We start from the raw sequence: 27519 nt of genomic DNA on the forward strand, positions 1-27519 counted from the left end.
AATTCTCATCAAAGCTGACTGGATCCAGAGAGTCTATGTCAAAATCAGAAGTCATGTTCAAATTCCATGAATGACAGGGCATAATTTACCATGAAAGTATTTGCAAACTATATTGAGCACCTAAGAAATCCAGATGGGAAGCTGTGGGCTCAGTCAATATTCAAACTTTGCAAAACTCCTGGCACATATGCCTTATAATAATCTTATTCTAAGAATTAACTTCTGTCATCTAAAAAGACAGAGACCTAAAGCTACAGCTCAAAAGTCCGACAACCAAACATGAACAAAAGCCTACCACATTGTTCTGTTTGCTTGTTATAAAGGTAAATTCTTGTTTACCAAAATCATTTATGAAACAATCCACTTAATCTAGGCTGAAGTATTCTAAGTAGCTGTAAACATTTGTATTCCTCAAAAGTATCATGAAATTATATTAAAATTTTTAAAGACTCATGGCATACCAGATATTTGGAATTTCTTGTTTAGAAATACTTCTGGACCTCACATGTGACTTACATGTCAAAGGAAAATGGAAATATTCAGCTTAAAAATCAGGAAAAATAAGCCAGATTATTTTTAGGGCCCAGGCTATATTCCTCATCTTCCCAATATCCCCTATTTGATGAACAGAAATACTGACTGTCATATTTTTCAGTCAGAAAAAGGGAGTTTTTCTCTTAACTATCAATATTTTGAATGCCGCATTCAAAATAAAAATGCATTTAATCACACACTAAGACACACATACACAGGCATGCATGCACACAATTAGGGTTTTTCCTATATGCCTGGATATCTCCATCACTTTACCTTATTACCTGATTTATCCCTGTCTAAAAAAGGATACAAGTTCCTCCATAGCCTCATCTCCTGATAATATATGGTAATACAGGAAATACTAAACATAATTTTGCTGATAAAAACAAAGGTTATTACAGGCAAGGAATTGAGAAACTGATTATGGGATCTAATTGTGCTCCTGGCTTTATCTCACCCAATTCATGTATGAATATATTGAGATACACTGAGTCCCTACTGTGTGCAAGGCCTATGCTAAGTTATAATGTATAAGACAGCTTGCTTCCAATAATATTAAGTCATGAAGGAACATTTGTTGGAAATCTCACTTCCTGACCTCTTTGTGCCTGTTACAGAAATGTGGTAGATGATAGAATAGATATCAATTCTGAATCGCTTTTTAGTTATGAATTTCAGAATCAACCAAACACCTTACTGAGTTTCCTAATTCTTGTCCCATAGACTAAAATCATATAAACTTATTCATTCCATGCCTATTATTTTTCCTAAACTGGACTATCAATATTCTGAATACCTAATTTAATAGCAAAAAATACATTTAATTGTACACCAAAACATGCATATAGACACTGTTAAAGAGTTTTTCCTGGGGTTGGGGAGATAGCTCAGTTGGTAGAGTGCTCTTGCTTTGTAAGCACAAGGCCCTGGGTTCGATCCCCAGCACCAAAATAAAAAAAAAAAAAAAAAAAAAAAGAGTTTTTCCTTTGTGCTTTAATGTCTCCATTACTATACTGTCTGAATTTTATCGGTTTCAAAAAGGATTCCAGTTCCCCTCGATATATTAGGTTTTCTGGTGTTTTTGCAATTGCTACATTACCAAGATTTAGCATGGGTATAGGGGCTGCAGAGCAAAGCTGAGAGGAATTTCTATTTACCTTGTGTCAGTCAAATCTTGTCTTCCCTTATTTCCCCTCACCCTGAGTAGGGTAAAAAGATGCACAGTTTGGAAATAATTTTGATAGGTAAAGAAGAAAAAATAACTTTAATGAATGTGTATCTTTGTTCATAATAACCACCCCACCAAGTCTCTGCTGTCCTTGAACTCTTTCATATCAATTCTTTGAATTTCCTAAAGTTATAGGTAGTTATATACAGTATTTGACTTACTTGGTCTTCTCAGGAATTAACTTTGAAAATAGCTGGACTAATTTCAACCTAAAATCTTTGTATAGCTTGGATAACAGATCTAAAATCTTCTGTCACTTTATGATACACAAGCTAAACTAACTCCAAAAATATTTTATCACTTTATTAAACAAAGACATATTACAATTATCGGAGTATTTTTGCTTCATTAATATGAATGGTCATGTTTACTACTAAAGAAATGGCAGTATTTTCAAGCAAAATCACTTCAGTTTGTTTATTTTCTAAATATTTAATCCAGGATGTGGTTCAATCATTGTCAGTACTTACTTCTTTAATAACTTTGTCACTTAGGCTTTGGAGGTCATAACAAAGAATTATGCCCCATAGAGATGGTCAGCTGTCTCTTTCAAAGAAGGGAAAAAATAAATATCACTGACAACACAGCAAAACTAAAACATTAAGATTATAATAATACTCTGGAGAAAAGAGGACTTGGCCTGACAAAGTTACAGCAATACAAGACCCAGGAATGTAGTGTAGAACTCCCTTTCCATGGTCTCAAACATAATCAAGAATTCATGATGTGGATTTGGGCACACATTCTTTCCTGAGGGTTTGCTGACAACTCAACTTTGAGTTGAGGACTTGGCAGAAGAGAGTGGGAAAAGCTCTAATTTTCAGCATTTGCTTATGACTCTGTAGTAAATATCTGCAGGAAACCATCCATGAATGGTGTAAGACTGGGCAAAGTTGGAGCCATTAGACAGGAAAGCTGGTCTCAGGAACTCACAGTCTGACATCCACTGTTACAGAGTGCCTGAGTCATGTGGTATCCTGCGCTAGCTCACCACTCAGGTTCAAGCACAAGCACTGGAGATGGGAGTGATCTGCTAAAGCCAAACAGCCTGCTTACCCCCACCTTATCTTGTTTTTCCTCCAGGTAGCTTCTACCCATCCCTTTTGATCTGTACTGCTATAAATAAAGCAAGCACAGCCTTCTTCCTTTGTTAGACCAGACCCTGCTGTAGGATCAACCAGTCACGTCCCTGCTTTTAAGATATTCTCACCTTTGTCTTATTTTCTGATATATAAATCTCATAGCTTTTATTTCACAGCCAGCCCATCCCTCCAACAGGAACCCTTTCCCTCAGCCATGTAGGACATGAGTGAGAAATATCCTCGCACAATTTCAAGATACTATGATGTCCCCAGTGTGAAGTTGGAAAGACATGGGCACTCCCAGCTCTGTCTGGACCATGCAGTGGATTCTAGCTCACGTTGGATTCTGCAGAACTGTCCAGCTGCAGGGCTTCCTGGGGTTCAGCTCAGGTCTCTGTTGACTTGTGTCTGGCAGTGAGCTTCTCCCTTTGCCTTTTCCATCTCCTCTCACCTCAGAATCTGGTTTTGTTCCTAGGAACAGGCCCCAGTAAACTTTCTGCATGGGACTACCAGAGTCTCAAAGTCTTCCCAGGGACACCCCTTACGACAAAGAGAAATGGAAAGCACAGTTCATTGTCATTGAAATTAAGAGAGTGCAAGTTCCCAGTTCTCTCTCCTAAAATCATTAACTAATGAGATCAACTATTGCCTCCACCTGGTTTCCTACTAAGTCACATGGTAAACCTTGATAAGTTAGTAAGTGGGCAACTCAGAAGAGTTTGTTTGGTTCCGTTGGTCTCTATTCAAGTCCTTTACCCCAGACCACATACAGACCAGGATCAAATGTGGCCAGAGCTGACATTAAAAATCATGATGCAAATTTTTTTGTTGCCACAAAAAGTGCTGTAGCAAAACTCGGGAGATTAAATCTCATATCCAAACATTATTACTATCCTATTTATCCTATTATGTCACTAAAATTCACGCATAGCTAACCTTGTAAATTCACAAAATAAATGAATATCTTACCCACAAACAGCACTGGGAAAATTCCTTTTTTGCCACCAGCAGCTAAAAAGAAAGGACAATTATTAACGAAATGTAATATAATAATGTAGTAGAGAAACAATAATTTTTAGACCTGGTAAAATTGTAAACTAGATTAAAATGTGGGTGACAAATGTTGAGTCTAGGCTATTTCCCCAGAAAAACACAACAATTTATATAGTCAATTTTCAATTATCTGCCCAAGGAGAAATAGTAATAATGGCAATTATCCAAAAGAGTAGATAATGAACAAATTCATTTCTATATGACTTTGAAATATTGTTTTGTATTCTGAAACCAACATTTGAAGGTGGATGTACTTTATATTCTACAAAGTTATAAAGCTTCCAACTTAAATACTGAAATTATACCTTAGAAATCAGACTGTAAAAAGTGGCTATATTTTTCATCCTGTCTCATAAAATACATTCCTGCTTTCTATATTATTGCTATGAATAGATGTCATTATTTTTTAGGATAATGTTAAGTTTATCCTAAGGCAGATAAAATTTGAGTCTATATGTTTGCTAGTTACTATTTTCCTGGCATTGATGATAACTAATTATTTTGGTTTAAAGAACTTTTCTTACCTACCCGTATTTGGCAAAATCTAATATTTTTTAGATGTGTTTTAAAAAATTCAAACAGAATGAGTATTCAAGACCTAAGGGACAGCTAAATAAGACTCAAGATATTTAAAGTGTAATATCTACCCATGAAAAATTAAGGTAGCTAAATTCACATTTTCTACATTAATTTGTTTTGTTTTGTATTGTTTTGTGTTTTGTTTTTGGTTTAGTTATTTTCACTCAGTAAATGCTATGATAAAAATAACAGCATCTAAAAAAGTAATAAATAAATAAATAATAAAAAACAAGGTAACCAAAAATAACAGTATCCGGCCTAGGGTTCAACTATGGTTTCATTCAATAAGTTCTCATTTCCTTCTTCATTCAAGGAACAAAGTGTATATCATACACTTTTTAATAATGTTTATATTTTATTCTACTCTTTTTTGCATAGTAAATTTTACAAAAGCAAGGAAATTATTTAAAATATGCTGTAGTAAAAATATTACTGTTACTTCCACAAACTCAACATTCAGTACTTGTTTAATTTCTTAAAAGCAACTTCCATGGAAATTACTTTATCAACATTACACAAATAACGTATTAAGAACTATAGAGGGGCTGAGGCTGGGGCTCAGCGGCAGAGCACCTGCCTACACATGTGAGGCACTGGGTTCTATCCTTAGCACTGCATACAAAAATAAATAAAATAAAGGCATGTTGTCTATCTACAACTTCAAAAGAAATTAAAAAAAAAAAAAAGAACTATAGGATTTAAACATTTTTAAAGGGAGAGAACAAGGGTTCATGCAGACCTAAAATTAACTGCATCTTCTCGCATGCTCTTAATTACATGGAACATTCCCATTACTTTCTTTTTTTTTTTTTTTTTTTTTTTTTTTTCAGTACTGGGTATTGAACTCAGGGATGCTCTACCAATGAATCATATCCCAAGCCCTTTTTACTTTTTTTAATTTTTTCATTTGAGCCAGGGTCTTTCTAAGTTGTCCAGGCTGGTCTTGGAACTTGCAACCCTCCTGCCTCAGCGTCCTAGGTTGCTGGTATGATAGGTGTAGACTGCCACATCCACCGGAATAATACATTTTTAAAATGAAGTAAAATTGTTCCACATATTGTAGTGCTTTTGGTTGTTTGCTTTGGGACTTCTTGGCTTTGGTGTTTGACTTGGTGAGTATTTGATGCTGGATAAAATTTGATTTGCTACTGTTAGATGGACACTAAGGCACTGGAAAGGTGGGGTAGTGAGTAGGCAACTGAGCAGACCTAGGCTCCAACATTGGTCCTCAATACCTTTGCACAAGAGATTTGTGCAATCAACACCATTGATTTCCCAAGCATGGTTTTCTCTTTATTAAGTACAGATCATGTAAAAACTAAAAGGATTTTGGTGATGATGATAACAAATGTAAATAAATTAGAGCAAAGTAGGAATTCAGCAAATATTAGCAATTGTTACCATATTACAACAACTAACATTTATTTTTACAAAATGGATAACACTTTCACATACCTTGTGCAAGTGCCATGCCAAGCACTTTGTATATACAGATCATTTAACCTTCAATATGACTTCATGACTCAGACACTGTTGTTTATCACTCTTTTGCATATGGGGACCTAGAAAGGGTAAGTCACAATTAGTGTCTGAGTTGATATTTAAATGCAATTCACACATAGCCATCACAAAGCATAGCCTTTTATATAGGAAATCAGCAAATGTATCCAGTAGAACCCCAAACACCACCCTAAATAGGGTCCTGTGATCAGAGCAATAACTCTCCTCTCTTTTTTTCTTCTTCTATTCTTTTCTTTTCTATTTTTCTTTCTTTCTTTCTTTCTTTTTTTTTTTTTTTTTGTGCTAGGGGAATTGAACCCAGGGGCACTTTACCACTGAGCTGCATCCCCAGCCCTTTTGTTTGTTTGTTTGTTCGTTTTAAAGACAGGGTCTCTCTAAGTTGCTTAGGGTCTTGCTAATTTGCCCAGGCTGGTCTCAAATTGTGATCCTCCTCCCTCAGCCTTCTGAGTCACTGGGATTACAGACGTGTGCTCTGTGCCTGGCTCCCAGAGTACTAGTTCACATGAGGGACCATCATGTTTCACCCAAATTCACCTAGCATTCCTTCCAAAATATGAATTGTGAGAACAGAACATTACGGCTCCATGATGAAGCCTTATATACATCTTGAGATCAAAATATCAGCTCAACAGAAGTTATCTGCTACTTGGCCTCCAACCTACTATTTAAGGAGGTCCTGTAGCTTCAGCCAGTCTTAAAGTGGTCATTAATGATAGTGAAAGGTCATAAGTGGAAGGGAAAGTACTCATGCCTATAACCCCAGCTCTGCCGAAGATGAGCTGGGTGTCCTTGTTGAGGGGCGCTGGCCCTCTGAACCCATTTTCATCACCCGGAAGTGAAGACATTGCACTAGACCACAGATAAAAACTGGCCATCATGGGCTAACCCTGACCCTTGTGTGGTCTTTGGTTCCAACTGGCTTTGAATTGTTTCCTAAATTCTAAAATGTAAAACTCAAAAACTTCCACATAAAAATCTACACTTCTGTTTTCCCCTGAAAATCTGAAGTTGTGACATTGATGGGCCTGTTCTTACTTACAGCATTAATGGAAGTCATCAGTCAGACCTGGATGGCTGCCCCCTCCATGCAGGGCACGTGCTCACTGGATCACCACTGTTCCTACCATTCCCCAGCACCGCACATTCAGGCTGCTCTCACTTATCCTACTTGGCTAGTCCCATAGTCATTTGGGTTTGCAATTCTAGGGCTTCTTGAACACTCATTTATTCATTTATTAAGTCTTTTTTTTCAGTCAATTAAACTCTCTATTCAAGGCTTACCTACATGCCATTCTACTAAATAGAAAAAACAATTTTTTTAAAGTTACAGAATTCTGGTCTTCATTTCTCCCAACCCAACTATTTTTCATCATTTCTAAAGTCTTCCCTCTTCTTGGTGTCCACTTAGGATTCTTCAGTTTGCTAAGCAGCAACTTCTGCCAAGAGCCCCTCAATTCTCCTCAGACAGATGGAGACCATGCTTGGGCTCTGCACCTGTAGTAAGAAGAAAACAGCACACTTGGTCCAACAGGTAGGAGAGGAAAACACAGCTCATTACACAGCCCACCCCTGAGCAAAAATAACAGCCATCCTAAAAATCCAGAAGTCAGCATCTAAGGACTAATAAATTTTAAAAAGCTTAGTTTCTTTTTCTTTTAATTAGTTTTTATCTGCTACAGTATGTAAGATACCCTTGTCATAAAAACCTTTATTCCTGAATGACACAGTAGAAACAAACCATAGCTTAAAAGGGATGTTTTTTAAAATCATATTTACAAGTGTCTATGAAAACTTTGACTAATTTTAATAAAGGCCTCTTTTATGATGAACTATTAGGGACTAAAGTATGCTTCAGATGACCTGAGAGTATTCTATTTAAGATCCATTGCTCCAAGGCAATTGATCTTCAATCATTGATTCTTGAATAACCTTGTCTCAGAGGCAATTGTACTTCAATCATTTCTTGTTTCAGTTGAAAATAATAGAATTTTATATAGAACATGATGATATAGCTACTAAAATATCTAAAATAAATGTTACAATATTTTTATTGAAAGTGATAAAAAGTAAAACAAATACTCAGAAGATTCCTTTATATGCTTTTCACCCATAATAGCATGTTAAGTCAATAAGTCATTGCAGCCCTCCCTCTATCCTAGCAAGATGACACTTCTTTCCCCTATCGCCCCCTGTGACCTGAGGCTGACCACTTATCCTCTCTAAACTGCAGTTTCCTTGTTCACAAAATGAGCATTTATTTCAAAGTGATTTCTAGATGCCAAGCTCAAGTTGACATGGAAGTACAACAGTAGTACAAGATGTGGGATAGAGAGTTCAGAGCTCATTCCCAGCAAGCTCATTTGCCAAGAGCAAACTCAACAAAATGCCAATTCACCAAAATCCTTTCTCCTTCTCATTATTTACAAACAGCATTTTATACCCAATGGGTTGCTTTTTACAGCCTTTGTAGATTTCTGTGAGGTTTTAACTGATCATCTTTCCCCCTTTGCTTCATAAGAGCATTCAAAGGAATGCCCAGTGGTCTGTTGTAGGCCCTGCCACACGTAGCCAGGGGCCGTGATGAGGAACAATGGAACAGATTCAGCACACAGCCAAAAGGACGGTCACAGACTGAGGGGCACAAGGTTATAGCCATAAGTGATACCACCGTTTACCGGTGACAGTCCTGCTTCCTCAGGTGTTGAAGTATAACGCTAGAGAAGTACACCAAGGCAAGTGTAGAGTAGAAAGTAAGCTTTATTAAAGAAAAGTAGAAGCAGACTTCTCCTGGATGGAAGAAGGGGACCCAAAGGCGGAATCCATCGGACTGAGCAAATCTTGTCCTTTTATATGTTTTATTCTCCCGTTCTTTCCCCCTTATCTCTTTCCTTCCCGCCTATGTGATTAGTCCCGGTTTTGCATAAAATGAAAAGCGATGGGCAGGGGGAGGGCCAAGGTGATTCAGGGAGGTAAGGGCCCAGGGGGCATTCATTAGCATCTCCTTGCCTGTAGTCCCTGACAAGGGCAGGTAAATTTGGTTATCAATGGGCTCTGCAGGTCCTTGACATTCCATTCTCCCAGGGTGGTCTCCAACTTCCAGAGGCAGATGGCTTTCATGACCCCCATTTCCAGATCTGACCTATCCCCTATTTCTACAATAACTGCCTGTCCCCAGTTATGGCTTCATAAGGATTCTCAAATTCAAGACAAATGTATTCAGTATTTAAATATATCAGGCAGATTGAGCACATAGTCATCCTGCCTGTGTGGTCCTTTCTCTTAAATCTAAGAGATCAGTGGAATAAACAGACTAAAAACAGAAAGTAAACAAATAATGCAACTATGGTAAGTACCCTGAGAAAACAAACAGTGCTCAGACTGTGAACTACAGGATCACACGTTACAAAGGGTGGTCAGGAAAGGTGCCTCTTCCTTCCAAGTGTGTGATTCCATTGCAGAACCTTTTTCTCTCAACGGTTCCTTGGGATCATGGGCAATGATCTGGCCAATGAGTTAGTTATGAATAGAAATACTGTCACTTCCATGCTGGATCATTTAATTGTTGTTGCAAGGCACTCTAGCTCCTCTTCCCCATGGCATTCTGACTGATAAGATGGCTTAAGATGTGGTTCCACATTCAGCTGGAGCCTGTATGACCCCAAAGTGCACCCCTCCCCCAGCAATTCACAATGGACATGTAGCATGAGCAAACAACAAACCAAGCCACCAGGGTCTGGAAGCTTTTGTTAATGCAGCATAACCAAGACTGTCCTGACTATGCCAAGAGGCATCTCTGAAGAGGCAGACAGATGATTTACAGAGGTTTTAAGACAAAAGAAGGCTTAAGCTTGGCTGGTTTACAGACCTGAAAGAAGGCCAATATGGCTAGATTACAGTAAATCAGGACAAAGTAGCAAACAATCTTCAGAGTTCCCTTCTGCTCTAGGCTGACTGGCTCTTAGGCTGTTCTGATGTTTATATTCCTGGCAATGCTTGAAGGCAGATTAAGTAGCTTGACTCTAAATGCCTTTGATTTGTTTACACAAATCAAACTCTCATATTTTATCTCATGCCTCTGGATTATGATCATTTTTATCAAGAACTTTGCATGTGGGCTATTGATATGGTAATGTAATCCTTATGCTTCTCAGGAGCTAAAGGCCTCTAGCCTTCCAGTCAATACCAAGATGCATTTGGGTGTATAGGCCCTTCATAGCTGAGCTGAGGATCAGGATGGGCAAACCACAGCATTTTCCAGTAAATAACATGTAATGTTGTACTCTCAGCTTCTCAAAATCAATTTCTTAATATTCTGGCAATAAAACCTAGGGAAAATCCCAAATTTTTATGGGATTTTTCATAACTCCCTTAATGTTCATGTTGCAGAGCATGATTTTTTTACTCCTAAGCTCTTGTTTGCCAACAAAACAAAACAAGAAGCCCATAGCAAAGAGTAAACTGCATGAAATGTAGTTCATCCTCTTAGAAAGAAAAGAAGCGCTGAGTCAGCCCTCGTGGGATTAGACAACTAAGGCACTGCTTCATCCTTGACACTGCTAAGATAGAGCCGCTGATATTATAACTGCTTTTATTGAAGTTTGGTAGATTTAGAGGAAGTACATCCATCTGATATTACAGTCATTCTTATATGGTTCTTAAAGTCTTAAGGATTTTTATTTGAGGTGAATAAAATCCTGCTTTAGAAAAAGAAAGTAGGGGAAGGAAAGGGAAAGGTATCCAAAATTAAAATTGAGTCTTTAATATAATATAGGCTTAGTGCTAGATGCTTTCATATGCATTATTATCCCCATGCAGTGGAGGAAGCAGATGAGAAAGCTTATGGTCACCCAGCCCATGAGTGGCCGCGCACAAAAGGGATGGGGGTTTTGTCCCCCACCCATCCCTTCTGAAGACCTTGCTCTTTCCTCTGTATCATTTAGACTAGAGTGTAAAAGTGTCCTATACCATCGCCACAGTCAAACAAAATGGCCAAATCTGACACTTAAAATCTCCAGAGTTTTCCTCTCAAAGATAAACACTAGATCATTATTGATCTATTAATTATAGAGAATCAGAAGAGCTTCTAAATAGAGCTGGTTTGTAATAAGCTCTGCGCTGCTAATTGTGCATCTTCCTTTGTTCAGCCTCATCCTCTATAATTAGCACCGTCTTGAAAATAGAAGTTGTCTATGACATTAAAATTCTTGCAGAGCACAACCCCTAATTATTTCATATCTTCACATTAGGGACCAAGATACTTATGGTGAAGGGTGAAATTTTGTTTGTTATTTAATTACTTACAAAAGGAGCACAGGAAAACCAAGACAAAGAGATTATTAAAATAATTTCTACTTGACTCCGAAACACATACACATGATCAAGACACAAACACACCTTTATCTCCCATCCTGGCTTCCACCTGGCCTCAGACCTCCTTTCCATTGACACCATCTCAGCTCTCCCTGCTACCATCTCTTCCTGTCAAGGACCTACTTATCCTTTAAGACACACTCAAAACCACCTCCTTCACAGAACTTTCCAGATTCAGAGTGAAAATTAATCTCCCACTTCCCATGCCCCAGGGTGCTTTGTACTAATCTTAGAGCATCTCTCTGCCTTGTATTATAAGGATGGGGATGGGACAGAGACTGCTGGTGATTCACTCAAACGTTTTCTCCTTTGTTTTTCTGGGCATATAAATAAACAGCATTTTCTTGCCTTCCTTGGAGTTGCATATAATCATATGATGAATGTCTAGCATTGAGAAGTGAGCAAAAATGACATGCTTTGTTTGGGGACCAGGATTTTTAGGCAGTAGGTTATTACCTCCTCATGTCTCTTAACCTGTAGCCATCAGTCAGAGAACTCAGGCCCTAAGGTGAGGGAACCATGGGAGGAAGGGTATCTGGGCCCCTGGGTCACCCGATGAGAAACTCTCTCACCAAGTAGCAAACCCCATTAGGCTGTTACACAAATTAGAAATAACCATCCATTATATAAAGGCTCATAAATTTAGGACTTATTTGTTACAGCTGTGAGTGTATACTTAACACAAAGTATGTGAGTTTGTGTTTGTCTGCGTTAATCCCTCTAGGACTAGGACTAAAAAAAGAAAAAAAAATCATCTTAAACTGTGAGTAAAATTAAACTGAATTGATGCCTCATTTAGAAATGGAGCAGATGGTCATCAAAATGAAGAGTGGAAGATGCTCTAAAGCATCTCTAGGATTGGGAATGCCATCTTCTCATTTGCAAGCAGCTGTTTAGAATTTTGTAAACAATCTCATAGGTGACTAATTTGGATTACAGAACAAAAAGAATACCCCATTAGTTTCCATATTAAAAATGTGCCTTAATTCATTAGTCATTCAAATATTCATTATTTCAATCAACAGCTATACCAAACACATTTACATGCCAGGTCATCCTCTAACAGGGATGATCAATAATACCCTGGCTCCAGTTCACTCCAAGTTCACTGTCCTCTGGGGGAGCCAAGGATCTACTGAATTATCTCACTGCTGAATATGCACTCAGCTTATGACTCAGGATATCAGATTTTTTTCTGTAAAATAAAAATGACAATATTGCCTGCTTCTCAGATTTTGTTATAATTTTTAATTAGATAACACTTAAATATAATGATCAAGTATTTAACATTGTGCTTAACACTTGAGTTTAACAAGTTGATAAATCAACGATGTTAATACTCATATTAACTTAGGTTAATAGCATGGTTTGTGCAATAGTGGAATCTGATTTTACTGAGGGAGAGGTGTATGGAACATGTGTCCTTGAACATGACTCTCAATATAATAGTTGAAAGGTTGGGAAGAATGTTCCAATTTTTAAAAAGTGAAATAGAACAAAAAGTAGTATTAAACAAAGAAACTGTGATGGGGGGGAAACATTTTGAGGAATTGAAAAAAAAATAAAAAGTCAGGTAGCTAGAGTGTAGACAGTGAGGAAGACCATACTGCAGGAGGAGAGACCCATGCAGAGCCTCAGGAACCACATATAGTCATGCTCAGAAAAAAGCATACTTCCTAAGCACAACAGAAAATCACTGAATGGTTTCCAAAAGGTGATGGCACAGATGGTGTGATCAGCTTTGGTTTTTTGGAATGATCACTGTAGCCAAAGTGTGGAGAAAAAGGATTAGAGACTCATATAATATGCAGATAGATCACTTGACAAGTCACCATAGGAGCTGAGATAAGAGATGCCCACAGCTTGAGTAAGGTGGGTAAAGAAGAAAAGATGTCAGCTCTTAAGAAGGGCTGCTGGTCTCTATGATGGACAGAGGCACATTTCACAAAGATAGGCACCCTGAGGGTCAGGATTCCAGAATCTTGAATTTGCCTTTGTGCATATTGCATTCAGGTGCCCCTCTGACACCAAGGACCCAGTCAGGTATACAACTGGCTGGATGACCCTGGAGTTCTATCAATATCTCTGAACTAGAGTATCAGTTCAAGAGTTATTGCGATGCAGGTGGGAACTGAGACCATTGGCAGGAAAATATTTGCTTGGAAAACAAGCAAAACTTGGGGATGGTGGGGAAGGTTCTAGGACATACCCTGAGGCACTCGTTAGCAAAGGAAACTATATGAGACTTCTCCAGAGAAAAAGAACCGATAGGGTGGTGGTGGTGGTGGTGGTGGTGGTGGTGGTGGTGGTGGTGTGTGTGTGTGTGTGTGTATACATGGTGTGTGAAGAAATTTATTTTAAGGAATTGGTTCACACAATTGTTCAGGTTTGCTGAGTCCAAAATCTGGTGTGGGAGTCAAGCAGACTGGAGACTTGGAGAGGATTATAGTCTGAGTCCAAAGACAACTGCTGTAAAACCAGGAAGAGATGAAGTTGCTGATGAACCTCAAAGGCAGTCTTCTGGACAATTCCCTCCTGCTCAGGAAATGTTAGCCTTTGTTCTATGCAGGCATTCAATTGACTAGATAAGACTTACCCATATTATAGAGGGCAATCTAAGCAAAGTTCTCTGATTTATATGTAAATTTCACCCAAAAACCCTTACAAAAACATCCAGAATAACAGTGGACCAAATATATGAGTACTGTGACCCAGCAAAGCTGACTCATAAAGTTAATATCACAGAGACATGAAAGAAAATCCAGAAAAGTGACTGCTTTCCAGGGTGTACGGTAGGTAGTAGGGAGACGAACTATATACTACAGTTTTCAAAGAGAGCCCTGGAGTCAGACAGACTGGATTTCAATTCTAACTTCACCTTTTATTTGTCCTATGACTTGAGGCAAATTGTTCAACAACTCCTTGCCTCATCTTTAAAATGGACATATAATTGCCTACCTTCAATGGTTATAAAGACTAAATTAGCAAATGTAAAAACCATAAAAACTGACTAAACCTAGTAAGTGTTCAGTAACTGCTAGCTCTTATTCGTAAGATAAACAAGATTCATCATAGTTAAGGACTGGTAGCAGCAAGGTCTGAGGAGCACAGAACAATGTTAAGGAGAAAATGCTGCAGAGGCCACTGACCTCTTCCCAGACTTGGGTCTGACTCATAAAGGGGATATCTGCTGGAACCTGTTTATCTTCTACCTCCATTCCAAGATACCTGCCTCATGAATGAGTGGTGACACTTTTGAAGTAAATACCTCCTTCATTCTCTTTTGATAAGGCCCGAAAGGATTCCCTGTTAAAATGCAATTCTTACCTGAGACCACCAGTATCAACTGCTGCTCCTAGTTTTATGTGAATTCCTTTTCCAGTGAATTGCTCAGCTGCTAATGAAGTGAGGCCCTTCTCCAGCTGAAACTTAATGCAGGATTGTAGAGGCTCCTGGTGGTTAGGAAGTGAATGGGAGATGAAGTCGGAGGGAAGGAACTGGGAGGGTAGCAGGAGAAAGCCAGGAGACAGCAGGAGCCCTGAAGCTTCTTTCCCACTACCCCACCCCGCGAACACTCTCTACCATGTCTCATGCCTCCCACATGGTGCTTTTAAATTACTTTGTGAAATCCTTTTCCTGTTTGTCTATTTTAAATAAGTATTAATTTTGTTTTTGGTTTTGTTTTTTTCTACAGTGAGCCAATATAGTTTGTTCAGAGATAGGCTACCAATTCTCTTGCTAATTTCACATTGTCATACAGAATATGCCATAAATAGCTTTACCATAGGGCATCCTTTTCACTCTCACCTCTGAGATGAGGACTCATTCCTTTTCTCTGATCTATTTAGAGAAGTTGTTTAGAAATCACACCAATCTTTCCCTTAGCTCTTTCAGAAATTAGAGAAATTATGAATATACATTTTATTTTTGAAGTGCTGGGGATTGAACCCAGGGCCTTCGCAGCTCAACAAACTGAGCTATATCCCCAAGCTCATGAATATACTTTTGCTGTTCTGACTCCAGTGCTTTGCCTTTGCTTACCTGACAAGAACAACGTAGAGGAGGAAAAACTTATTTGCAGCTAAAAGTTTCAGAGACCTTAGTCTATGGTTGGTCTCCTCCACAGGTCTGGATCCCAGGTGAGGTCAGACATCTTGGCAGAAGGGTGTGGCAAAGGAAAGCAGCTCAGAACATGTCAATCACGAAACAGAGAGTGAGTTCTGCTCATCAGGGACAAGGCACACCCCCAGTGACCTAAACCACAGGTCACTCCAGCCACACCCTTCCTTCCTGCATTTACCACTTAGTTCTCTACACATTACAAAGGTGTTGGACAAATTTTTCAGCTCATAATTCAAGAGCCTCTGTGAAGGTGGCAAATTGTTTAGTTTTTATTTTTAAATTAAATACTGATAAAGATCTTGGACCATGATGAACTTATAGCTAATTATTCAAATGTTTTCCCTCTGATTCCATTTTTTTTTTCTTTTTATTCTAAATAGAGTCCTGTGCCACACAGCTTTCCTCAAGGTGAGCTCTTTTTGACATTTTTCAGCTGGGAATAGTGATAGGCCACATCTGCATTTGGTTTCTACATTTCTCAGCCACTTGTCCTCAAGTTACCTGGGGTAGGCCTTGGTCACACAGTGGGAATAAACCAGGTCCCCTGACCCCAATCCTGTGCTCTGTCCCCACCATCACTCTGCCCCAAGGTCCTCTGGCATATTCTTCTCCTGCCTAGAAATCAGCACCGATCAGGATTCCCCTCACACTTTCGGGGCCTGAGGAAGAAGAACTCAGAGGGAGGGAGGGCTCCACTACCTTTTGGTTTCTCACGAGCCCCTTCTTCTGGGACAGTTCCCCAAGCCTCTGAGCCAGTGCTGAGGAAGAGGAGATGGCAGGCAATTCTCTGATAGAATTAACTCCCTTGCTCTGGCAAACAGGCTTAGTAAAATATTTGCCTCTCTATACCCCTGAGGGAGTCTCTAAGGCCCAAACCGTCAAGGAAACCAATGAAGAAACACTCTGTCAGAGTGGGGTGAGGGCAGTGGTGAACCCCAGTATTGAATGAAGCTAAGAGGAAGGATGAAGGGAGGAGGTGAAAAGCAAGACTATCTGAAACACAATGGAATATTTGTAAGTAAAATGATTTTCTCCTGTAATCTACCAAATATTCTCTGCACCAAAGTAATCATGCTTCATGTTCAGAGGTGGAAGCCCAGGTCCCAAGAACACAAACATATCAAAATGCTCAAAGGTTGACTCAGCACAAATGGTACCTCTTCTGCATGTCAGTTGCCTCACAGGTCATCTCCTTTATTGCTCAGGAGAGTCCTGTGGGGTGGGGATATAGCTTGGTGGTAGACACTTGTAGCACACACAAGGACCTGGGTTCCATCCCCAGCACAGGTAAAAAGGAAAGGAATACAGCCCTTCTAGTAAGTTTACACATCCGTCATCCACCAGCCAATTGAGGAAACGAGGCTCCAAAGATTATAGTACAAAGAACAAGACAGATACCAGTCACAGCAAACAGCATTCGTGATAGTCCATTTTAGTCACCAAGAATAAAACAAAATGTAGTTGGTTTAGTTCCCACAGGCTGAGCACAATATCAGGTGGAAATCTGACGAGATTATCAGCCATTGTGTTACTGACTTCAAGCCCCTGAGTTCTCCCTGACTAGGGAACTGGATTGGTGTACCTTGGCACCTGGGTGAGACAAAACCAGCAAGATGAAGCTGAGCACTTCCCGCAGTGGACAGTAAAAGGTTAGGAAGCAGGAAGTCAGGCATGTTCTCTGCAAATAGTATTTGCCTGTACCCTCTCTCTGGCTGTGGGCATGGCAATTCCCCTTCACTGTCTGACCGCTGCCCAGCAGTTTGCTTTTCTGATGGTGTGTTTGTTTAGGGCCTTGAGTGTACTATAACCAAAGTCCTTCCCAAACTTCTCAACCACTGAACAAACTGGATTGGAAACCATGCCATTCCACAATTCCTGGGTTTAAAGATATTAAAGGCATTGAGAGTGGTTGTTGGGGTTAGGATTTGGCCACATCAGAGTATTCTTGGCTGGAACTTTGTGACAGCTATTCTCAGCACGTGTCAAAGAATCCTGGAGAGATTGCTAAAGAGATAGCACAGAGATCTGGAAACATAACGAAGACCTCTGTAGGCAGCAAAACTGCCACAAGCATATCAGTGCTTCTCCCCGACCTCTTAGTGCAGGATGCTCTGAGCTCTCAAACAATACTTAGAATTAAGTAGTGGTTTATTTCCTGGGTGCCTCAGCAAATATTTATTCATCTGTGAGCCAGGACTCTTTGTTTCTCATCACACTATGACACTGCCTGATGTGCCGTTGGTTCCCTGGCACCCAGAGTTTGAAAAGAAGTCAGTATTCGGTAGATGTTGACCAAATGAGTTGATATAAACTATACGTAGGATGTGGAGAATGTCCTCCAATAGGAATGGTAACAGAATCCTCCTTCACCAATGGAGTCCACCTGCCGTTCCACGAATGGCTTCTCTAATCTTTCCTAACAGCACGAAATACCCTTCAGACACGAGTGCAATGAGTCTAGCATTTGATGGACTGCCTTATGAATTAATGAACACCACTCTGTAGAAAAGGTTCTGTGAGCATTCACAATGGTCTGAAATATGACTGACAGAGGTCATATAGTTGAGGAGAAACCACCATAGTGGTTCCAGATATTTTTCCTGCTACAGTTCATGTAAGAGATGAATCTCTCATGGGTCATACAATCCTAACAGGCAAGGGAAGTCATGTCTTTTTTTTTTTCCACCCAGGGAAGTAAATTGGAAGCAAATGTGTCAAACTGATATTTCTACAAAGACAAACTTCAATCTGCTCTAATGATAAAACTGTAATCCCAGAAACAGCATTTAGTGAATATTTACTGTGCTATGCACTGTGCCATGCATGAATTTTGCACATATTGGAACTAGAAACAACCCTGAGTGGTTGGTTTCACAGAAAACACAGGTCTATAGAAGTTCCTGAATGTTTCCAAGACTGTATGTGTTTCATGCTCAAATTCCAACACTTGGCAATTACCTTTATAAATGATCCCTCCTGTCCCTCACAACTGACTACCACAATCTGCACATTATAGCAGAAAGAAACTGTTACAAAAACTGTGCTGCTTGTATAAAAGCTTGATTTTGCCCCCTGGTTCAAACCCAGTTCTCCTATGTTTGTGTGAGTCACTTCAGGTCCTGAAAAATAACAATAACCATCTTGTATTGAGTGTTTGTTATGTTCTACTCACTAGGTCAGCCATTTGGCTGAAATTATTTCTAAAAATAACAGATATCTAAAGTATTAAATATGAAGTTGGATCAGAGTAGAAGGTGGAGGGACGAGACCTACCCCTCTTAAAGAGTTTGATCTTTCAGGCTCCTGGGCCTCAGATTTCTTATTTCCCCATCTTTGCACATCATTGAGGCCTTTCCCCCTCCTGTTAATTTCCTTCTCCACTGGCCTCATCCCCAGCCCTCCCCTCCTCTGATTTGGGCTGTGGCTTTCTAATGGATCGTGATAAGTAGACGGTGTGGGGGTAAAGTCTTCTGAGATGTGTAGGAGGAAAGTAGACAACTGTATAGAATGTGGAAGGAAGAACTGTGAGAAAGAGAAGTCCTAGGAGGGTAAGTGCCCAGGAGGGGCACAGAAGGCCAATACAGTTAACAAAGGAAAGGAGCAGGTGGAGCAGGCAGTGAGCATAGGGTCCCCAGAGCCAGCTCTCTCCAGGAGGAAACTGAAAGGCAGCAGAGGGGGTTGGTTGTCAGCATCACAGAGTCTTTAGGAAAGAGAGGAAAGGGGAAAGAAATCTCTAGAGAGCACTGATGAGTTTTCATGAAGAAAAAGAACTATCAGAAAGAGGAAAAGTAGCTTTTCCCCGGCCAAACTCTGTCGTGTGTGGGAGTCCTGTGACAGATGACTGCATCATTTCTCTCTGTCGTCCTCAACAATCACCTGCCTCAGGAAGTTATGGCTCAGGGAAATGCCTTCAAAGATGGAGCAAAAGTGGGTTCTCTCCAGCCCTTAACACTGGAGCCCTTCTGAGTGACGAGACTCATGGGGACCAGCCCTTTTCTCAGACCCAGGAACAAGACCAATAGTGGGCAGGCTGTGGGGCAGGCATATCATTTTCCAGATTTAGATGTGGAAAGACATCAAGTAGGTATGGGGAGGGGTAGGGATGCATTCATGATAAAATAAATAAATAAAGGCTTTGGTCACAAGGAAAATCAAGGAGATACACAAAGTTTTTCAGCCTTTAGCAAATGTTTCCAAGGTTTCAGCTGAGAACTTTGCACACTCATTTTTTTTCTTTTAATTTTTTTATTTGCTCTAATTGGTTATACATGGCAGAATGCATTTGACACATGGTACACAAGTGGAGCATAACTTCTCATTCCTCTGACTGTACAGGGTGCTGAATCACACCAGTAGTATAATCATACATGTTTATAGTAAAGACATCTTTTTTAAAAAACTAAATTGACAAGTTTCAAAAAGTCACAAAATATGAGATGACCCATGAAAATAAACCCTATTTCTATATGCCAGCAATGGAAATTTAAACACAGGCACTATAACTTTTTATGCACAGGCTGTCAGGAGCACCATTCTGTTCTTACCGACTAAGTGGATTTGTGCAAATTACTTTGCACACTCATTTATTTCACACTTGTTCACAATTTTGAACCATCAATATCAAGATGAGTTCATTGTGCTGCACAGTTGTAGATAATGCTACCAGGGGTGAATATCTAGTATGTATATAGATTTACTTTAAAAAATTGGTTCATGTCCAGCAGTTTCTTATGTTGCACAAAGAATTGATTTCAAACTGTAATCATTTGAAAATATCAAAACCATTTTTACATCAAACCAAAATTGAGGGCGAGGGTTTGATATAAAAATAAACAAGCACTTCTTCACCTGTTTTTACAAACAGCTGACTTAATCACTTTGATTTTAAATTAACGAGTCAAAAGGTCAGTCAATTTGATTAAACACACACATGCACAGTTAATTGATTTGGCAACTGAACTTCCTATTCCTATGAAGAAGCAGGGTGATGTAATGGTAAGAAAAGAGAAGTGGCAGTCAGGCAGACTTTTCTTGGGCTGGGGCTCTGTACACAACAGCACTGAGAACTTGAATGAACTTCTGAGTATCCCATATCTACATCCAGATTCTGATGGTAATCAAATGAGATAAGTATGTACACTGGAAGGTTTCCTTGGAAATCCAGTTATTACCATTGATAACTGTCAAACCCTAAAACCAATTGTTCGTTAAACCTTAGAAATGCCAACACTTCCTTTCATGCTCTTACTTATGGGAACCTTCCTTAACTTGATGACTTCTGTCCTTCTCGTGTTTGAATCATACTTCCTAATAGTTTTCAATAGTGCCCTCTGTTAGTAATTTAATTCAGCACTGCTACAGATTATAAGCCTAACTACTGCTGCAGTAAATGGAAAGTCTCATTTTTATGAGGTGCATCTGTTGTGACATCTGTCTGAAACCCATGGAGATGATTCAGTGTTCATGAGCAAATTGAGTAATTACTATGTAATTACAACCTAAATTGTATAGTCACTGATCTGCTCTGAAAATTCATATTTTTGAACATGGTATTAAAACCATTTGGGTTCTTCCAAAATGAACAAACATGTCCTTAAAAATGGTCAAAATAAGTATTTGATGTAAATGACTATAAACCAAAAAAAACCTAATAAGAGTATTATCTCTGGGAGTGAGAAAGTGGTGGAGAGAGAAAAAAATGAGAGTGTGGAAATAAGATGTTAATAGGAGAAAGAACTGGGAGGGATATTTTAGAGGTGAATTTCTAAGTGTTTTCTCAGTCATCCCATAAAACTTGTGAAATCACTAAGTATCTCTGGTTAGAAAAATAGAGAAATAGGGAGAGAGAACCGAGATGCAAGATTTCACCTGTCCCAGGAAAAGTCCATCACTAGTGACAGCTACTTGAGCTTTGGAAAACTACTCTATATGTCAAGTAGAGGAATTAATGAAATCAAGACCGAGTATCTAACAGGCCTTGATAACCACTAGAGTTACAGTGGTACAAACTGGGACCAGTGCTTGGCTAATTTGTTACAAGACAAATCTGTGATATTTTCTTCAAAATCACTTAAAAATGTAATCAACAAATATTTATTAGCCATATAGTATATTGAGTGTGTAATACATGCAATCTCTACTCTGGAAACAAGACAGAATACAAATAAATAAGTCAGCAGCATGTGACAAGGGACGGAAGGCTGACATTAAGCCCTGGCTGACCTGAGTTTGAATTCTGGCTTTCCTGAGTAGTTAACAGGTTAAGTCATATAAAGTTGCTGATATTCGACCATTTTTAAGCTGCATAAATGATAATTGCAGGTGCCTACAACAAACAGAATTAGAAAAGTCTCTAAAATATTCTGTCCTTCAGTTTCATCATTTCTAAAAATGAGAGAAAATGTATAGTATCTGACACAAAGTTACTACATGTTAGTAGCAGTAATAGCTCAGTTATTATTGTATAAGCAAAGGAAGAAGTTATGTAGAAACCTCCCACCATGAATGTCAGAAGTGACACTATTACTATGCAATGTGAATGGGGACCAAGTAAAGACAATGCAGCAGAAGCTGCAAGGGTCTCACTTTTGACCACCATCTATTTAATAAAACGAAGTTTGTCAATAGTTAATGTTAAGACTTTCACTAAAATGAGAGGACTCATGTGCTGAAGCACAGGTATTTTCATAACCAGGCAAACAGGTATATGATGTGTGTGCTGATGGGGACAGAACCCACCAGGGCTTCGTGCCTGCTAGGCAAACGCTCTACCACTGAGACACACTCCCAACCCCATGCGTCCAGTTTTTAAATTGAAGTTCTATGCTGAACACCCACCTTTAATAAGTAGCCTATTAAATATCAGTTACTCTACAATGGAATTAACATTGTATGGTTACAGTTTTAACAGCAAAGCAGTTTCTTAACAAAGAAATTCCTCAAAGTCTTCAAAAGTCCTATCTAGGGGTGGGTGGGAGAGGTGCAGTGTAGTAGTTAAATTTATGAGCATTTCCCCCCAAACCAGTCCATCACATGGACATCAGCTCTTTTCTTTGGGGAAGTGGCAGCTGCAAGCAGCAACATCAGAAGTGGCAGCAGGGGACGAGCCAGAGCTATTAGTCAGTTTACTAAGTAGAGACAGGAAGCAAGTTCAATGGAGCAGAAAGTTTCCTGCTCTGTGGAGTTGATGGAGAGAAGGAATGTGATAGGTTTCTTAAGGGGCAGGCAGAGGGCAATGCGTAATTTCGCCTCCCTTCACTAAACATGCCTGTTTACCAGAGATGAATCAACACCTTAGATTACACATTATGCAAATGACGGTGGTAATTTGCCACCTAACATAGTCTCCCTGCCAGAATTTACATCCACTCCCACTGTTGTCTGTGCAAAGTGAAAATAAACACATTCCCCTTCCCGCATTTACTATTTTATCTTTGAAATAGAGTTTCCTCTCAGCTCACAGCTCAGGGGACAAGCTCTATGGCAGATGGCATCGTCTCCCACAGAGGTTTTGAACCTGAAACTCACAGGCTTGGAAATTAATTTAACAAAAACAAAAATAGAAGCACCAGTGACTCTTGAAGACCATACAGTGAGTATCTCAAATGAGATTCAGAAAGATCCTGAGAGATTTCAGTAATTACAGATCAGATAAAAATCACTACCTGAATGTAGCTATTTTCTGATTTGCTCATTGAAGTAACACTGGACAATAAGAACTATCTGTGGGGTAAAGTCCGTTTTCCCCCACCACTGAAATAGGCATGGGTTAATGTGGAAACAAGTTAGAAGTTACCGGTCCATCCTTAAATAAGTGCTATAAAAACATCACTGATTTGCATGTCCCAAGAAAAACTAGAAGATAGTTGCTGAAATTATATGAAGAGCTTCTCTACATATTAAAAATGATATCTGTAAGTAAACTTGATCAGATCCTGGTACAAATTCCCAAAGGAAATACTTAAAACTCTTTCCCTGTAGTTCCTAAAATACCTTTGCAAAAGGTTCTGGTAATCCCTGGAGTCCTAAATCATCTCATAAAACTACTTGCAACCTTGAAATTCAGGTTTTAAGGGCAAAATCAGAGTTTTTAATAAAGACAAGTTGAAGGTTGCATTTCTATATTACTGAGAGTTAAACTCTATTCTAGAGAGGATTGTTATAAAGAAAACTTTGTTGCACAAAATAGAGTGTGTTATTTTCCATTTCAAAAACACTCTAATGTTGATCAAGTCAAGGCAATGGTATTCTTGGGGCCATATGGTCTTTATATATTCTCAGATAAAAAGAAATCTTTTTTTCAATCATAAAGATTTAGTACATGTAATAGTGCCTAATATAAACATTATATAAATATCTGTCCACTTTGGAAAACAAAAGATTTATGTTGTCCAAATGGAGCCTAAATTTCTCTTTTTCAAAAGCCAGTAACGTCTGAATAATGATCACCACAGAGTGCATCCTTTGTAAGGGCACAACATGGAGAGATGGAGAAAGATCAGCTTGTCCCAGTTCATCTCTCCCTGAAAGCCACATTGGAATCTTTTTTCCAGAAGACAGCAAATCTCAAAGTATAATCAAAGACTTGTGCTCTAGCTTCAATTCCACAGGTTCTTTTTCTTAGGTCACAAACAGCTAATCTTTCTCCCATAATATACAGTCATGAAGTTTCTGAATTAATCATGTTTCATAAACATGATGGCATCCTCTGATTCAAACCCAGTGCTTAAGGACAGGGCTGACATTTTCAGGCATGCTAAGAAGCTCCACTTCCATCTACCAGCTATGTTAATTTTACTGAGAATGACAGAAGATCCACATGCCTTTGTGATACTCATAACCTCCTCCAAAAGATTTTTTTGAAACACCTTTTAAAAGAGCTATTCAGAACCAAAATAAACTCTTCCTTCTCTAAAAAACAAAACAAAACAAAACAAATAAAAAGAGATATTCAGGAACAATCTCCTACACTCAGTATTGGGGACAATAAAGGTAGGCACAAGATTCTCACCTTTCCCTTTCCCCTTTCCAGAAGAAAGTAGACTTTTCTGGTTCTTTCACATCTGACATTCAATCATTGCGAACCCCATTCGTGTCTGAAGAGAGACCAAAAATCGGGATAGTGCATTTAGGACAAGAAAGGCCATAGGATTAAACCTCTAATTTGGCAAATTCCCCAGAGACACTGAGATTATTCAGGTACTCTTTATCATTTTCCAATTAGCAAACCTGGCCAAAATGGCATCACTACACTTGCTTGAGCAGTTCTGCAAAAAGTACAAATGAAATGTATCAGCCTGATGAGAATCAGGCCCCATCCAGCTACCTCATTCTAATAGACAGTGAGAAGCATACACCAACTGATTTTTAGCCAGCAGCCACTGAGCCACGTTCCTAATTAGGAAACTTACCTCAGACAAAGCTACATGAAATCAGAATGGTTAAGATGAATATAGGTTTTGAGATTTTGTATTTGCCAAGAGAATATTTCAGGGGGAGGGAAAACAAGGTTAACCTTAGGAATTAAGGATGGGAATAAATAACTATCTGGATCATAATGTATTTCTTTTAAAATAACAATTGTCTTTTCTTTTGCTTGTTTTTGCTTCATTAAACAGTAGACACTATTGACTTGACTTTGTCCAGGTTTTTAAACACTTGAATAGGATGTGATTCAGCATAAATGTTAACCAAGCTGAAAAAGAAAAGACTAAATGAATTAAAATTCATTTCCTGAGGATAAAATTTATTCCCTGGGTACATAAAGACACGTCTTACTACAAAAGTTACTTTATACTGAGAATGGTGAGAACATACTTTATCACGTCTTCTGTAAGAAAATAAAAGTTACTGGTCAAAACAAAAGGAGATGAAAACAGTTCTTCAGATATGAGCCTGAGTTTAAAATTCAGGAGGGAAGCAGAAGTCACAGCCTTTCAGTCACATTTACTGCTACCTGTGAGTAAAATTCATTGCACATGCAATATGACTCCCGGAAATACCCTAGACTCTGCCTGCACAAAGCAGTCCACCTCACAACATCTCATACACGTGTCCATGACATTTATTTCATTACTCCCTGCACTTCATTGCAATAAATCCTAAGTGACTACTCTGTAGACTTCTTCTCCTTAGAGGATAGTAGTTGCAGACACATAGTAGGGATAATAATAAAAACATTCATAAAGGATAATAAATTACATTAAAATATTTTAAAGTATTTATGATTTTCTTTAAATACTAAAATTAATATTAGTACTTATTAAGCCTGATTGTCTGCGATTGGTATTGAGTGCTTTCCCAAGATTTATTTCATTTTATTTTTATGAATCTGAAATAGGCACACTTTTCCCATTTTAAAGCTGAGGAAGTTATTGGAGAGTAATGTTACAGCCCACAGACGGCAGAATTTGAACTCAAGTTGTCTGATTACAGGATCGACAGCTTTAACACTTCACAGTTCTGTCTTCTGGTTTAAGACCCTTACATGCTTTTCAAAACCTCTGACAAAATCTAAAATCTCAGAAAATTTTTACTTTTTGCATTTTTAAAAAATGTTTGTAGTTGCAAATTTTCATAAACTTTTAACAATCAGAAATAGCCAGGTATATCTAATCCTATTTGACTTCCTTTATATGAATATTATTTCAAGATGTTTCATAGATAGGTAAACTAAGATGTAAGAAAATCAAGATATGTCTGTAAGATAATGCGCCTGGGGCAAAGTTTCACTTGGACCAGGGAAATCCAGTGCACCAGGCTCCATTAGGCCACATTTGACCAGATGCCCAGAGGATTCTTGTGGTGAATCTCCAGACAGGAATACTCAGTACTTATCAATCAAATCAAATCATTATTGGACTTGATTCATCACTGACTACCAGTATTGCTGTTCTCAGCCTCATAATAACTGCCCCTATGATGCTGAAGATGCTATTTAAAGTGTAAGTGATATGGGCATTCATTTCAGGAAAAGTTCTGAGATAAATAACCTATAAGACTTCAAAGGAAACAGGGAACTGTTTTATACTGCCACTCTAAAGACTCCAGATTCCATACTCTTCTTATCTCAACACCAGAAAGGCTGACTTAGTGCTGTTCTGTGGATTTGAACCATAACCTACAGGTTTCAATGGTTGGAATTGTTTCTCTGAAATACTAGTGGCCTGGGAATAAGTTATAGTTGCAAATTGATGAGCCAGTTTGGAAAGTTATGACTGGCACTAGTGCCATGAGTATGATTTCAGGGACTCCAGACAGCAGATCTGGTGACTTTGTTCTCACACTCCACAATTGAGACACGTGAAGTCCCTAGGATAAGGCTTTATAGAACCAAGAACGTTGTCATCTGTTCCAATAGTCACTTCACTATAGTCTCTGAGAATGCTAATAGGTTAGACTTGGGAAAAGTGTTAGACTAAATATCCGACTGTGGAGGAATGATTACATAAATGGAATACAGCAGTCACTGGAAATGAATGGCATGAGAGTACATTATAGCATGCAAGAGTGTTGATGATGCTTGTTAACAAGGAAAAACAGACATGAAAGTGCACAGAAAACATGATCCCATACTTACAAAATACAAATAGAAAAACAACTACATCTACTTGTCAGCAATGCATATATCTGCTTGGTAGGGTTATGGTTGATTTTTCTTTTCCTTTTTGCTTCTACATTTTTTGTCTTGTGCTTGCATTGGTTTTGTAACTCTAAAACAAAAGCTTTCTTAAAATCAGCAGTCTTAAAATATGCTATTAGAAAAAGAAAGTAAAAAAAGTCAAGAGTAATAAGGTACTAGATTTATAGACTTTAAAAATATATATATTTACTCAAACAGAATTATGTTTACCCCATCAAGCAGACAAAAGACTATGTCCAGCCCTCCCCTCTCTTTTCTAAGAAACAACAAAAAAGTACATTAACAAAAAAGTAATGATAGTCATTTACATTTTCAAGAGGGAAGTCATGGAGTATCTTAACTGCCTACTAGGTATGGCATCCCAAACTGTGTCCTGAAGAAGGTTC

At 38.7% G+C, this 27519-nt stretch overlaps 1 protein-coding gene across 8 annotated transcripts in view; it reads left to right on the top strand.

Moving 5' to 3' along the window:
• The window catches only part of B3galt1 (beta-1,3-galactosyltransferase 1), a 557516-nt gene that overhangs the window by 507902 nt on the left and 22095 nt on the right, over positions 1 to 27519 (top strand). Inside the window, exon 1 of one of the 8 annotated variants that reach the window (XM_047542785.1) lies at positions 7489 to 7531. The exons of the other annotated variants lie outside the window; for them this stretch is intronic. The gene's annotated coding sequence lies outside the window, so the exon portion shown is untranslated. Of the gene's footprint in view, positions 1 to 7488; positions 7532 to 27519 lie in introns of those variants that run through there. 8 annotated transcript variants of the gene reach the window in all.

The sequence above is a fragment of the Sciurus carolinensis genome, chromosome 3, assembly GCF_902686445.1.
Source record: "Sciurus carolinensis chromosome 3, mSciCar1.2, whole genome shotgun sequence".
Lineage (NCBI taxonomy): Eukaryota > Metazoa > Chordata > Mammalia > Rodentia > Sciuridae > Sciurus > Sciurus carolinensis.